Here is a 16,116-nt window from a genome sequence, read left to right on the forward strand (position 1 = left end):
TGAAATAAAGATACGACTTCTGTAGGTACAATGACACCTTGTTATTGAATGCAGGAGGAGAGAATTATAATAACATTAGCATGACATCCTCCTGCATTTATGTATGAGTGAGAACAAGGTGGCATTGTACATAGATTATTTTTTTATGGCACTTTCTGAATTTCTCAATTTATGCCAATTTTTGATAAAGGGAACCTGAGTTTAAAAATAACAAAAAAAATCTATAGTCATTTTATTTATTTAACTTACAAAAATAGGCAACGCCCAATTCCCCTGTGTGAAAAGGTCATTGTCAACTTACGCTCAATAACTGGGTGTGCCACTTTTAGCAGCAATGACTGCAAACAAATGTTTCCCGTAGTTGTTTTTCAGTCTCTCACGTCACTGAGGAGACATTTTGGACCACTCAGGCATGCAGAACTACTTTAAATCAGTGACATTTGTGGGTTTTGTTAAGCAAGAAGTTTTCGTTTTAAGTCCTGTCTCAACATTCTCAGTTGGGATTTAGGTCTGGACTTTGTCTAGACTTGTTTATATTTTAGAATATAATACATTTAATTAATTATTAATAATTAATAATTAACATAATTATTGCGACAAACAGGCATATGAAATGCCAATATCATTATACCACTGACAATGTGCTTCTACACCTGCATTGCTTGCTGTTTGGGGTTTTAGGCTGGGTTTCTGTACAGCACTTTGAGATATCAGCTGATGTACGAAGGGCTATATAAATACATTTGATTTGATTTGAATGTGGTGATGAATTTGTAAAAACTGAACACACTACACAGTTTGTATTTTATTTATATATGTTTTAATCTTTATCTAAGTAGGCAAGTCAGTTAGGAACACATTTGTATTTACAATGACAGCCTAGGAACAGTGGGTTAACTGCCTTGTTCAGGGGCAGATGTTCAGATTTTTTACCTTGTCAGCTTGGGGATTTGATCTTGCAACCTTTCGGTTACGCATCCAAGGCTCTAACCACCAGGCTACCTGCCGCCAGAATAGCAATTTATGAATAGCAATTTATGAATAGCAATGATGAGCAATTTATTGTTACATTCTATCACAAATTAGCCGATTTTTCAGATCTATATGTCTGTGTCCGATAATTGGTTTGGTCATTGTTAAATTCAAGGAATACTGTAGAGTAATAAAATGAAGGAATGTTGCCAACTAATCACCTACGTTTGTAATGTTTAGTGGATGAATTTGTATTGTAATATAATATTCATGCCTGGATTCTAGGACATCTGATTTTGTACTCAAATTACACAGTAAGTGCAAACTAACTGTGGCAAAACTAGTACTTTTGATGTGTTACATTTTTATTGTATATTATGACTGGCACCCGTAATGTAATAATATGCTTTCTGTGTTGTTTCTGTTTAGCCTAATGACCGACACACAGAAGTAGAGAACAGGTTCTGGCAGTTAAAAGGAATGCATTAACACAACACCTTAGAAATTAGACACATCGCCTTATATAAGTGCCCACAGTCAAGATTAAGTCATCTAAGGGTGCACCACGGATTCTAAGACAAACTACTCCTGAACTTCTGAATATTGCACTATAGATACTGAACACAGATAACTTGGTGTAGCTCTAGTCATATATTTATTACGAAATTATGATATCAACCATTAAGACATTTTAAAATGAACAGAATTTCAATTTCACAATAATGGGTAAGTATTTGAATATGCATTATAATAAGCCACATTTTTACTAGTTTCAACAAAATAAAAATCTGTAAACTAACTTTTAAATACATTTTCTGTCAATGATATAGAAAAGGGTCCATAGGCTATGCATTATTTCAGTACAATGCCGTTGAAATGATGCATGAAGTTATTTCATAGAATATCTCAGAAACCTTATTTTATTTTCAGGCCAACCACCATAGGCTGAATTTTATTTTCATCTATTTATCAGTGATCTACAGTGTGCTACCATTTTGAGGACATATGCTCCTACATATGTTGCTGTGCTACCTTAAACTATTATTTTGGGAGCACCAGTGCCCCTAGAAAAAAAATCACTCAGATAATAAATGTTGTAATGATTTCTTCGCTGTCCCTCAGCCTCAGTAGTAAGCAAACATGTTGTGGCACAGAAAGTTCGGAAAATGGAGATGAGCTTCAAAAGTAACTAGGATTCATATAGATCCAATGTAGGATATATCTCAATCTTTAAAAAAAAAATATGCTGGTGCTCCTAAACCAGCATTCTGCAGATGCTACGCAAAATATAAGGTTGTTTTTCCAATGTTTGTAAAGTAAATGTAAACAAACACTGTATGGCAAGCGGTACCGGAGCTCCAAGTCTAGGTCCAAAAGTCTCCTTTTACCCCCAAGCCATAAGACTGCTGAACAATTAATCAAATGGCCACCCTACTCTCTGTTTAATGTCTATGCACAGTCACTTTACCCCTACCTACATGTACAAATTACCTCGACTAACCTGTACCCCGCATATTGACTTGGTACCGAAACCCCTTGTATCTATCCACATTATTGTTATTTTATTGTTACTTCTTTATGACTTTTTTTAAAACTTTAGTTTATTTCTTAAATATTTTCTTAAATCCATTTTCTTAAAACTGCCTTGTTGGTTAAGGGCTTGTAAGTAAGCGTTTCATGGTAAGGTCTACCTACACCTGTTGTATTCGGTGCATGTGACAAATAACATTTGATTTGATTCAAACTATAATGTTGATATCATGGATGAACAGACTTTGCATCCATAGCTGTGTTTATGAATTGGAGTGTGGGTATATTTCTCCAGGCCCATCCTTCAACCTTTTACCAGATTGTCACTTTAATACCTCACATACTTTTCACTGTGCTCCTAAATATATTCATGTGTTCCTACATTTTTCAACTTAGGAACACATGTGCTCACCATAGAACCCTGATTATACATTTTGGTACTTTAATATTTTTTATTTAACCTTTATTTAACGAGGCAAGTCAGTTAAGAACAAATTCTTATTTTCAATGACGGCCTAGGAACAGTGGGTTAACTGCCTGTTCAGGGGCAGAACGACAGATTTGTACCTTGTCAGCTCGGGGATTTGAACTTGCAACCTTGCAAACTAGTCCACTAGTTTCAAAAAGAAACATAAAAATGTCAAAAACCTGATATTAAAGGTATATTGTCTTTAATTTATCATACTACCGCCCAGTGGCAGTTCTAACTTGTATGGCTCCCTGGGCAAACCCCCCCAATTCAGTGCCACCCCCCCAAAAAAGCACCTGTCACAGTCGTGTGTGTATAGGTGGCAGGGAAGTCAGGTGCAGGAGAATCAAAACTTGGTGGAATGGAGTATTTTAATAACTTAAAAATCATAACTCCAAAACTATGTGATACAATGAAACAAAGTGGGTACGAGGACCCGTCACACACCAAATACAAAACACGAATACTGAACATAAAACAATCTCTGACAAAGACATGAGAGGAAACAGAGGGTTAAATACACAACAGATAATGAATGGGATTAAAACCAGGTGTGTAGGAAGACCAGACAAAACCAATGGAAAATGAAAAAATGGATCAATGATGGCTAGAAGACCGGTGACGTCGATCGCTGAGCACCGCCCGGACAACGAGAAGCAACGACTTGTCGTGACAGCACCATTCTGCACTAACTAGTTTTTATTCAGACATTTGGAACAACACAAATAAATAATCATAACATTTAAAACTATATAAATATAAAAAATATATACAAAGATAAGACTCATAAATATAAAAAATAACTAACAAAGACAAGTAGAAACAAATTTGTGTTGATTTGGCACTCGAGCATCAATACATTACCCATTCCCCAACACTGTCATCTAAGAGCCAAGACTAAACCCATTCACCTTAGTGGTGTGCAGCTTGTTTTTATATTATTCTTAACGATTTCACACAAACCAGAAAGGAATGCAACAATATGTCTGTGAAACTATATTTTCACAGTATTATAAATGAATTGTGGTTCATTTGGTAGCATTTCGTTGTGTGACTGATTTTACTAAATGCATTAGTACTGTACAAAGTTAGAGGTGCGGTATTTGATAGATTACCCCGCTCCCCTATCTCGGGCTTTCAGTGGGGAGACCTGAGGTCAACCTACCCCCGCCCCCTATCTCAGGCTTCCAGTGGGGAGACCTGAGGTCAACCTACCCCCGTCCCCCTATCTCGGGCTTCCAGTGGGGAGACCTGAGGTCAACGGGCTTTTACCTCGGGTTTCCCCTGAGGTCAACCTACCCCGCCCCCTACCTCGGGCTTCCAGAGGGGAGACCTGAGGTCAACCTACCCCCGCTACCTCGGGCCCCCTACCTCGGGCTTCCAGAGGGGAGACCTGAGGTCAACTTTCCCCCGCCCCCTACCTCGGGCTTCCAGTGGGGAGACCTGAGGTCAACTTTTCCCCGCCCCCTACCCATCTCGTACTTCTGAGTGGGAGACCTCCCAGTCAGTAGCCTGCCTATCTCACTAACTAGAATCAGGGACGCCCACTCGGACAAGGTTTATTGACCCACAGTCCCACACAGTGACACGATATCATTGATGTGACGTGCAAATGAGCGATAGAGAACCGATCTCGCAAATGTCACAATCCCGAAATGTTGGTGCAGCCGCTCCGTGCCACTCCCGGCAAGATGCCGCCCCAGGCGGCTGCCCGTGTCGCCTATACCTAAATCCTCCACTGCTACCATCACCAAAATGTCATTATTTTTACCCCCTTTAAAATGTACATACATACTTTCAAAGCTCACTATATTCAATCCCACATAATGTAAAACCCAATTTCATAGAGAATGTTACAAACTGGACTATATGTAGTAACTTAGTTTGAAAAGATGGGGATTGGATCTAAATTAGCATTTGGCAATTGGTAGGCTAAATTCTGTTTGATTTTCTTTAACTGACATTTCCCAAAAGTCAGACTCTTCCCACAGGCCAAGTAATTTTTCCTCAGCTACATTCACCAACGTTTGTGTGATTATCTTTAGATCATGTCAGACTTTTACTGATGGAATTGTTTATATGTTGTCAAATTTGTATCAATATAACATTTTCTTTGAAGAAATGCAATAAAGAGAATATAAGTTTTTGCATTTTAGAGATTGAAAGATGAAAAAGTGTTGATCCATAATCTGCTGGTTAAAGTCCAATACTGGAATGTCTTAATATTGATTTAGATTTTGCCAAATATTTCCTTTTAAATACAATATTTCAGAAAATGTGTCATAAAAAAAGTATAATATTTATATCTACATTCGACTGGTAAAAATGTATTGTGATATGATTTAGGGGGGGGGGGAATGTACCTTTAGGATAGGATAACTGCATAACTCATTTAGCTGAAGGCTGTCTCAATTCATTATTGTGGAATTATTCTATATCTTAAGCTATAGCTACAGTGGTTGAAACATGAGATGCAGTAAGTGAACTGTCAATTGATTTATGATCTTATTGCTAGTTTGTATGTGGTTTAACTTAATTAAGGATCGGACCCTTTTTAAAAAATGTTTTGGCTTAAAATGACAAACTGTCAGTAACTCAGGACCTGAAGCAAGGATACTATTGATAGTATGGAAACACTTTGAAGTTTGTGGAAATGTGAAACTAAAGTAGGAATAACACATTACATCTGGTAAAAGATAATACACAGAAAAACAACTTTGTTTTCTGTATTTTTTCTGTTCCATCATCTTTGAAATGCAGAATATATATTTTGGCCACTAGATGGCAGTAGTGCATGTGCAACGTCTAGCTTAGATTGTAGGACAGACAGACAGGGTGTTAAGCATGTCCCAGTTTAGGTCACTAACAGTGCTAACTCTGAAGGTAGATGGGAGGCAATCAATTCACATATGGTATACAGGGCACAGCTGGGGGGCTGAAGGGGGTTTATAACAAGTATCAACGGTGAGAGACTTGTTACTGGAAAGCTGGATTTTAAATGTAGGAACATGAATTGTTTGGGCACAGACCTGGAAAGTATGACAGAACTTTGCAGGCTATCTCTGCAGTAGATGGCAACTCTGCCCCCTTTGGCAGTTCTATCTAGTTGGAAAATGTTATAGTTTGGGATGGAAATGTCCGTTTTTTGGTGGCCTTCCTAAGCCAGGATTCATACACTGCTTGGACATCCGGGTTGGCAGAGTGTGCTAAAGCAGTGAATAAAACAAACTTAGGGAGGAGGCTTCTAATGTTTACATGCATGAAACCAAGGCTTTTACGGTTACAGAAGTCAACAAATGAGAGCACCTGGGGAATAGGAGTAAGAGGAGTGGTGCAGGGGGCTGCAGGGCCTGGGTTAACTTCTACATCACCAGAGGAACAGAGGAGGAGTAGGATAAGTGTACGGCTAAAGCCAAAGAGAACTGGTTGTCTAGTGCATTCGGAACAGAGAGTAAAAATGATATGATAATAAAAAAATGTAAGTTTACACACTCCCGGAAATGTCATAAATGATGCATAATTAGCTGTTTTCTAGTTTTTCCCGATTTCGACCTTTCTGCCTGCCCTGAGCCTGCCTGCCATTCTGTACCTTGCCACACCACACTGGATTATTGACCCCTGCCTGCTCTGACCATGAGACTGCCTGCCATTCTGGACCTTTTGAACCCTATCTGGATTACTGGCCTCTCATTTTGCCTGCCCCTGTATTAGTAATACACGTTTGTAACTTTGACACTGTCTGCATCTGGATTTGACCTGAAACGTGATAGTATGAACTGGCAATGACTGACCCAGCAGACTAGGACCATCTCTGCAGTGCCATCTCCTCCCAAGGAGCCACTGTTGGAAGGCACCAGGAGTTGCTTCGTGGTCTTATGGAAGAGTTCAAGACCTTGGCCTGAACGCCATGACCAAGCGTTGAACACATTGCTGGAGCAATTCCGCAGGGTTGTCTGTTAGGCAGCCTACCACGATGGTAATCTCCCAGCCCTTCAGTAATCCGGATGTTAGCAGCGCCACCTCCCCGGTCACCCCCAGAACCCAGCTTACCTTTCCCGGAACGCTTCGATGGAGAGTTGGGCACCTGTCGAGCGTTTCCCACTCAGTGTTCCCTCATCATCGAGCTGCAGCCCTCTTCCTTCCCCTTGGACCGCTCTCATCACACTGATGTCCTGGAGGGATCTCGCTACGGCTACAGGGCTATGACAGTATGGGAACAACAGTCTGCCATATGCGTCAGTCTGGAGGAGTTCATGGCGGAGGTAAAGAAGGTTTCTGAGGCTCCATTGTTTGGAAAGACTCCCGCAGTGATGCAGACAATGCGGTGGATTTCTGCACGTTGGCAGCTGAGAGTGTCTGGAACCCGGAAGAGCTGTTCGACATGTTCCTGCACTGAGTATCAGAGGAAGTAAAGGATGAGCTTGCAGCCAGGGAACTACCGACGGATCTCAACTTGTTCATTGCCTTGGATATTCGGATCGATGGGCAACTAAGGGTACAAAGGAAGGAGAGGAGAGTCGATTCCACCTCGCCTCCGAGGCATCCCAGAAGTCCCCAATGGATCCATTGCCGAGAGAACCCGAGGCTACCCAAGTTCCTCCGAGAGCCTCCGAAGACTGCCGATTCACCTCTTCCCGAGCCTATGCAATGAGACAGCTGTCTCCAGCTGAACAGCTATACAGTCTTCACACTAAGAGTTGCCTGTATTGCGGGACTGCTGGTCATTTCATCTCATCTCATTTCAGACTCACCGGTAGTACTCTGACGAGCCATATGGAGAACTTTTCCCCTTACTCGCACCACTTTTCATACCATTTTGCTGTGGGAGAACCAGTCAAAATCTCCCCAGGTACTCATTGACTCTGTGGCCGATGAGAGCTTTATGGACGCTACCCTGGCTTCTGAGCCGGACATCCCCACTCAGCCCCTCTCCATTCCCATGGACGTTAGAGCACTGGACGGGCGCTCTATAGGCCGGGTCAACCACAATACCACCCCCATCAATTTACGTGTGTCAGTGAACCACAGCGAGACGATTCAATTCCTGCTCATTAAGTCTCTTCAGGTTCCTGTATTATTGGGATTCTCCTGGCTCCAGTGACACAATCCTCTCACTGATTGGTCTGCTGGTGCCATCATGGGCTGGAGCCCATTCTGCCATGCCCATTGCCTGAATTCAGCGCAGCCTGCCCCGGGACGTCTTCCTGGGGGCTCGGAAGTTGTCCCGGACCTTTCCGCCATTCCCATGGAGTACCAGGCCCTCCGGGAGGTGTTCATTAAGGCCCGGGCTACTTCGCTTCTGCCGCACCGACCCTATGACTGCGAGATTGACCTTCTCCCATGGACCACTCCGACCCGGGGACAACTGTGCTCTCTGTCAGGTCTAGAGACCAAGGCTATGAAGACCTACATTGAGGACTCCCTATCTGCAGGGTTCAACGGTCCTTCTGCCTCCCCTGCCGGTGCAGGGTTCTTCTTTGTGGAGAAGAAGTACAAAACCCTGAGACTGTGTATTGACTACCGGTGCCTCAACGACATCACGGTGAAGAACCGCTGCCCGCAACCAGTCATCTCCTCTGCCTTCGAGCCGCTCCAGGAGGTGACCATGTTCTCCAAGTTGGACCTAGGGAACGCCTACCACCTGGTGCGGATATGGGAAGGGGAGGAGTGGAAGACTGCCTTTAACACAGCCAGCAGTCACTACGAGTATATGGTCATGTGATTTGGCCTTACCATCACCCCTGCTTTGTTCCAGGCTCTGGTTAATGTTCTCCATGACATGTTGAACCGTTTGGTCTTCGTCTTTCTCGATGCCATCCTCGTCTTCTCCCTCTCCACCCAAGAACATGTGTTTTACGTCTGACAGGTTCTCCAACGCCTCCTGGAGAACCACATTTTTGTCAAAGCAGAGAAGTGTGAATTTCATCACTCCACCATTCCCTTTCTGGGTTACATCATTGCCGCAGGGAGAATGATCCCGGGAAGGTGAGAGCGAAAGTGGATTCACAGCAGATGCGGACGTGCGATATCAGTGTATGTGGTCAATTGAGACACATCCAATGCAAACCCCCCGAATATAACTAGCTTAAACTGCTAGATTTTTATGGAGAGTTTTTATTATGCTAATTGGATTTTCGCAGGGGGCATGGACATCGACTCTAGGGGGTTTAATAGCTGTGATAGGAGAAAACAGAGGATGGATCAACAACACTGTAGTTAGTCCACAATACTAACCTAATTAATAGATTAGGGTGGCAGGATAGCCTAGTGGTTAGCACATTGGACTAGACTGAAATGGTTGCAAGTTCAAATCCCCGAGCTGACAAGGTTGTTCTGCCCCTGAACAGACAGTTAACCCATTGTTCCTACGCCGTCATTGAAAATAAGAATTTGTTCTTAACTGACTTGCATAGTTAAATAAAGGTTAAAAAAATTGAAAATAAGGAATTGTGTACATAATAGAAATATTCTGTTTGCAATAAGGCACAAAGGTAAAACTGCTCATTTGTAAAGAAATGTACTTTATATCCTGAACACAAAGCTTTAGATTTGGAGCAAATCCATCACAACACATCACGAGGTAATTCTCTTCATATTTTCAAGCATGATGGTGGCTGTATCATGTTATGGGTATGCTTGTCATCGGCAAGGACTAGGTCGTTTTTTAGGATAAAAATATATGAAAACCTGGTTCAGTCTGCTCCCCAGCAGGCGCTGGTGTCACGACTTCCGCCGAACGAACAAGGAGAGGGACCGACTTTGGCGGAAGTCGACGTCACCGGATTTCTAGCCACCGTCGATCCACTTTTATTTTCCATTTGTTCTGTCTTTGTCTTATCACACCTGGCTTCACTCAACCAATTACTTGTTTCTTATTTAACCCTCTGTTCCCCATGTTGTGTTTGTGAGTGATTGTTTATTGTAATTCGGTCCGTCTTTGTGGGCTCGCGATGTCACTTTGTAAATTTGTCTTTTGAGTAAAGTACGTTGATTACTCATATCTGCTGTCCTGCGCCTGACTCTCTACACCAGCTACACACAGGACCCTTATAGCTGGAGACAAATTCACATTTCAGCAGGACAAAAACCTAAAAGGCTAGCTTTTTCAAGCAGAAATTTGCTTCCTGCGACACTAACTCAAAAACGTTCTGGGACACTATAAAGTCCATGGAGAATAAGAACACCTCCTCCCAGCTGCCCACTGCACTGAAGATAGGAAACACTGTCACCACTGATAAATCCACCATTATTGAGAATTTCAATAAGCATTTTTCTACGGCTGGCCATGCTTTCCACCTGGCTACTCCTACCAACAGCACTGCACCCCCCACAGCAACTCGCCCAAGCCTTGCCTTTTTCTCCTTCTCCCAAATCCGTTCAGCCGATGTTCTGAAAGAGCTGCAAAATCTGGACCCCTACAAATTAGCCGGGCTAGACAATCTGGACCCTTTCTTTCTAAAAATTATCTGCCGAAATTGTTGCCACCCCTATTACTAGCCTGTTCAACCTCTCTTTCGTGTCGTCTGAGATTCCCAAAGATTGGAAAGCAGCTGCGGTCATCCCCCTCTTCAAAGGGGGGGACACTCTTGACCCAAACTGCTACAGACCTATATCTATCCTACCATGCCTTTCTAAGGTCTTCGAAAGCCAAGTCAACAAACAGATTACCGACCATTTCGAATCTCACCATACCTTCTCTGCTATGCAATCTGGTTTCAGAGCTTGTCATGGGTGCACCTCAGCCACGCTCAAGGTCCTAAATGATATCTTAACCGCCATCGATAAGAAACATTACTGTGCAGCCGTATTCATTGATCTGGCCAAGGCTTTCGACTCTGTTAATCACGACATCCTCATCGGCAGACTCGACAGCCTTGGTTTCTCAAATGATTGCCTCGCCTGGTTCACCAACTACTTCTCTGATAGAGTTCTGTGTGTCAAATCGGAGGGTCTGCTGTCCGGACCTCTGGCAGTCTCTATGGGGGTGCCACAGGGTTCAATTCTTGGACCGAATCTCCTCTCTGTATACATCAATGATATCGCTCTTGATGCTGGTGAGTCTCTGATCCACCTCTACGCAGACGACACCATTCTGTATACTTCTGGCCCTTCTTTGGACACTGTGTTAACAACCCTCCAGGCAAGCTTCAATGCCATACAAGTCTCCTTCCGTGGCCTCCAATTGCTCTTAACTACAAGTAAAACTAAATGCATGCTCTTCAACCGATCGCTACCTGCACCTGCCCGCCTGTCCAACATCACTACTCTGGACGGCTCTGACTTAGAATACGTGGACAACTACAAATACTTAGGTGTCTGGTTAGACTGTAAACTCTCCTTCCAGACCCATATCAAACATCTCCAATCCAAAGTTAAATCTAGAATTGGCTTCCTTTATTGCAACAAAGCATCCTTCACTCATGCTGCCAAACATACCCTTGTAAAACTGACCATCCTACCAATCCTCGACTTCGGCGATGTCATTTACAAAATAGCCTCCAATACCCTACTCAACAAATTGGATGCAGTCTATCACAGTGCAATCCGTTTTGTCACCAAAGCCCCATATGCTACCCACCATTGCGACCTGTACCCTCTCGTTGGCTGGCCCTCGCTTCATACTCGTCACCAAACCCACTGGCTCCATGTCATCTACAAGACCCTGCTAGGTAAAGTCCCCCCTTATCTCAGCTCGCTGGTCACCATAGCATCTCCCACCTGTAGCACACGCTCCAGCAGGTATATCTCTCTAGTCACCCGCAAAACCAATTCTTTCTTTGGCCGCCTCTCCTTCCAGTTCTCTGCTGCCAATGACTGGAACGAACTACAAAAATCCCTGAACCTGGAAACACTTATCTCCCTCACTAGCTTTAAGCACCAACTGTCAGAGCAGCTCACATATTACTGCACCTGTACATAGCCCACCTATAATTTAGCCCAAACAACTACCTCTTTCCCAACTGTATTTTATTTATTTATTTATTTTGCTCCTTTGCACCCCATTATTTTTATTTCTACTTTGCACATTCTTCCACTGCAAATCTACCATTCCAGTGTTTTACTTGCTATTTTGTATTTACTTTTCCACCATGGCCTTTTTTTGCCTTTACCTCCCTTATCTCACCTCATTTGCTCACATCGTATATAGACTTGTTTATACTGTATTATTGACTGTATGTTTGTTTTACTCCATGTGTAACTCTGTGTCGTCGTATGTGTCGAACTCCTTTACTTTATCTTGGCCAGGTCGCAATTGTAAATGAGAACTTGTTCTCAACTTGCCACCTGGTTAAATAAAGGTGAAATAAAAAATAAAAAAATTTAAAAAAAAAAACACAAGGCCAAATATACAGTATACTGGAGTTGCTTACCAAGACGATATTGAATGTTCCTAAGTGGCCTAGTTACAGTTTTGACTTAAATCGGCTTGAAAATCTATGGCTGTCTAGCAATGATATTTATTTCTACCCCACAAGACATGCCACCAGGGGTCTTTTCACAATCCCCAAATTCAGAATAAAAATCAAGAAAGCGTACAGTATTATATAGAGACATTATTGCATGGAACTTCCGTCCATCTCATGTTGCTCAAATGAACAGCAAACCCGGTTTAAAAAAAACAGATAAAGAAACACATCACGACATTACGCCTCTCCCCTATTTGTCCTAGATAGTTTGTGTGTATATATTGATATGTTGTCTTCGTGTGCCATTTTTAAATTGATTTTTCTTTTGTCCTTGAGCTGTTCTTGTCTATTAATGTTCTGTATTATGTTCTGTTTAATGTTTTGTGTGCGGACCCCAGGAAGAGTTGCTGCTCCTTTCGCAGCAGCTAATGGGGATCCTACTAAAATACCAAGTTATCAACAACCAACTTGACAGAGCTTCGAGAATTTTTAAAATAATAATGTGCAAATATTTTAAAACCCAGATGTGCAAATCTCTTAGAGACTTACCCAGAAAGACACCTGTAATCATTGTCAAAGATGATTCTGTACCGCTTTGAAATGTGAAACTAAAATGTATTAACGCAGGGGTGTGAATACTTATGTAAATTTGATATTTTTGTACTTCATTTTCAATAAATTAGCAAACATTTTGAGAAACATGGGTATTGTGGTATCTTTATGGGGTATTGTGTGTAGATGGGTGAGAAAAAAACATATTTAAACCATATTTAATTCAGTCGGGTTTGAACTGTACTGTATTTTGGTCAAGGCTCATCCTATATAACTACTGCTGTACACACCTTTCTATGGGATGGCAGGGAGCCTCGTGGTTAGATTGTTGGACGAGATACCGAAAACCTGCTGGAGTGAATCCCAAGCTGACAAATAAAAAATCTGTTGTTCTGCCTCTGACCAAGGGGCAATGATGCCGTCATTGAAAATAAGAACTTGTTCTTAACAGATTTGCCAGATTTGCCTAGTAAAATCAATTCCTGACATGGCTCCTTCTGATACTTCTTAATTTCTTTATATTTATTTGGGGGATTCATGTGTATTGATTTCTATTGTTTGTTATTAATGCACTGTTGGAGCTAAAAACACAAGCATGTCGCTGCTATAACATCTGCAAAATATATGTACACATTTTTATTTTATTTGGGTTTGACTGAAGTGATTAGGGAATCTGATTTGATTATTGAAAACATGACCTATTTGGATATATTTGTGTTGAGCTAGTGATGGAGCAGTTTATATGTGGAGGTAGCTAATAGGTCACAAGCACTGTAGGTCATATTTTCATGGTATTAGAGTTACCTCTCCCAATTTGAACAGTTGTTGTGCTTTAACCAAATCCATTGTATTGTATATTTATGTCTTCAGATCATAATTCTCAAAGAACACATATGATGAGTCTATACCAGGTTATAGCAACAGCGCTCCTTCTAATGGGTAAGGGACGTGTATTCATAAGAATTAGACATTTTGGAATATATATCTATGATGTCATTGTTACAATTTTAATCAGATACATTTTACTCTGTTTATGTTGAACAATAGTGGCCATTACTATGAATCCTACAACTGCAACCACTACAACCATCAAAGATGCATCAACAACTGGTGAACGCACTAAAACCGTCAAAGATGGATCAACAACTGGTGAACCCTCTACAACCATCAAAGATGCATCAACAACTGGTGAACCCACTAAAACCGTCGCTGATGCATCGACAAAAACTGGTGAACAACTACAAACGTCACTGATTCACCAAGAACAACTCGTGATCCCACTACAACTACCAATGAGTTATCAAAAACTAATGGTGAACCCATTACAATCGTTTCTTGGTCATCGACAACGACTGGTGAACCCACCACAACGATCAATCATTCATCCAGAAAAACTGGTGAAAAAACTACAACCGTCACTGACACATCGACAACGAATGGTGAACACACTGCAACAGCCATTGATGCATCGACAAAAACAGGTGAGGCCAATACAACCGACAATGATTCACCACCAACAACTGGTGACCCCACTACAACTGTCACTAATGCATCGACAACTATTAGTGAAATCACTTCAAAAGGCACTGGCGCATCAAAAACAACTTATGCACCGACTACAACCAAAACAGGTGTTGTTATCAAAAACAACTAGTGAACCCACTACATCCGTCACTGAGACAACAAAAACCACTAGTGAACCCACTACAACTAACACTGTTTCATCAACAACTGGTGAACGCACTACAACCATCACTGTTGTGTCAACAACAACTGGTGAACCCACTACAACCATCACTGGTGTGTCAACAACTGATGAACCCACTACAACCATCACTGGTGTGTCAACAACAACTGGTGAACCCACTACAACCATCACTGGTGTGACATCAACAACTGGTGAACCCACTACAACCATCACTGGTGTGACATCAACAACTGGTGAACCCACTACAACAATCACTGAGTCATCATCAACAACTGGTGAACCCACTACAACTATAACTGAGTCATCATCAACAACTGGTGAACCCACTACAACTATAACTGAGTCATCATCAACAACTGTTGAACCCACTACAACCATCACTGAGTCAACAAAAACAACTGGTCAACAAACTAGATCAGTCACTGGTGCATCGACAACAATTGGTGAACCCACTACGACCATCACTGAGTCAACAAAAATAACTTTTCAACCCACTTCAACAGTCACTGCTGTGTCGACAACAACTGGTGAACCCACTACGACAATCACTGGTGTTTCTACAGCAGCTAATGAACCTTCTACAACCATCACTGGTGTGTCAACAACAACTGGTGAACCCACTACAACTATCATTGAGTCTTCATCAACAACTGGTGAACCCACTACAACCATCACTGGTTTGTCACCAACAACTGGTGAACCCACTACAACCATCACTGGTTTGTCACCAACAACTGGTGAACCCACTACAACCATCATTGATGCATCAAAAACAACTGGTGAACCCACTACAAACATCACTGGTGTGTCAACAACAACTAATGAACCTTCTACAACCATCACTGCTGTGTCGACAACAACTGGTGAACCCACTACAACTATCATTGAGTCTTCATCAACAACTGGTGAACCCACTACAACCATCACTGGTGTTTCTACAATAACTAATGAACCTTCTACAACCATCACTGGTGTGTCAACAACAACTGGTGAACCCACTATAACCATCACTGGTGTGTCAACAACTGGTGAACCCACAACAACAGACACTGCTATGTCGACAGCAACTGGTGAACCCACTACATCCATCACAGTTTCATCAACAACAACTGATGAACCCACTACAACAATCACTGGTGTGTCAACAACAACTGGTGAACCCACTACAACCATCACTGCTGTGTCGACAACAACTGGTGAACCCACTACAACTATAACTGAGTCATCATCAACAACTGGTGAACCCACTACAACTATAACTGAGTCATCATCAACAACTGGTGAACCCACTACAACCATCACTGGTGTGTCAACAACAACTGGTGAACCCACTACAACTATCATTGAGTCTTCATCAACAACTGGTGAACCCACTACAACCATCACTGGTTTGTCACCAACAACTGGTGAACCCACTACAACCATCACTGGTTTGTCACCAACAACTGGTGAACCCACTACAACCATCATTGATGCAT

The 16,116-nt window shown here is 42.0% G+C and overlaps 1 long non-coding RNA gene across 1 annotated transcript; it reads left to right on the plus strand.

Annotated features, from left to right (window-relative positions):
• Positions 1-1,534: 1,534 nt before the first annotated feature.
• LOC121839420 lies at positions 1,535-14,788 on the plus strand. The gene is made up of 3 exons (XR_006078971.1): positions 1,535-1,698; positions 13,801-13,869; positions 13,978-14,788. It is a non-coding gene; the product is annotated as an uncharacterized LOC121839420 (long non-coding RNA).
• The last annotated feature ends 1,328 nt before the right edge of the window (positions 14,789-16,116 follow it).

Source organism: Oncorhynchus tshawytscha, linkage group LG15 (assembly GCF_018296145.1).
Source record: "Oncorhynchus tshawytscha isolate Ot180627B linkage group LG15, Otsh_v2.0, whole genome shotgun sequence".
In the NCBI taxonomy this organism is placed as follows: domain Eukaryota; kingdom Metazoa; phylum Chordata; class Actinopteri; order Salmoniformes; family Salmonidae; genus Oncorhynchus; species Oncorhynchus tshawytscha.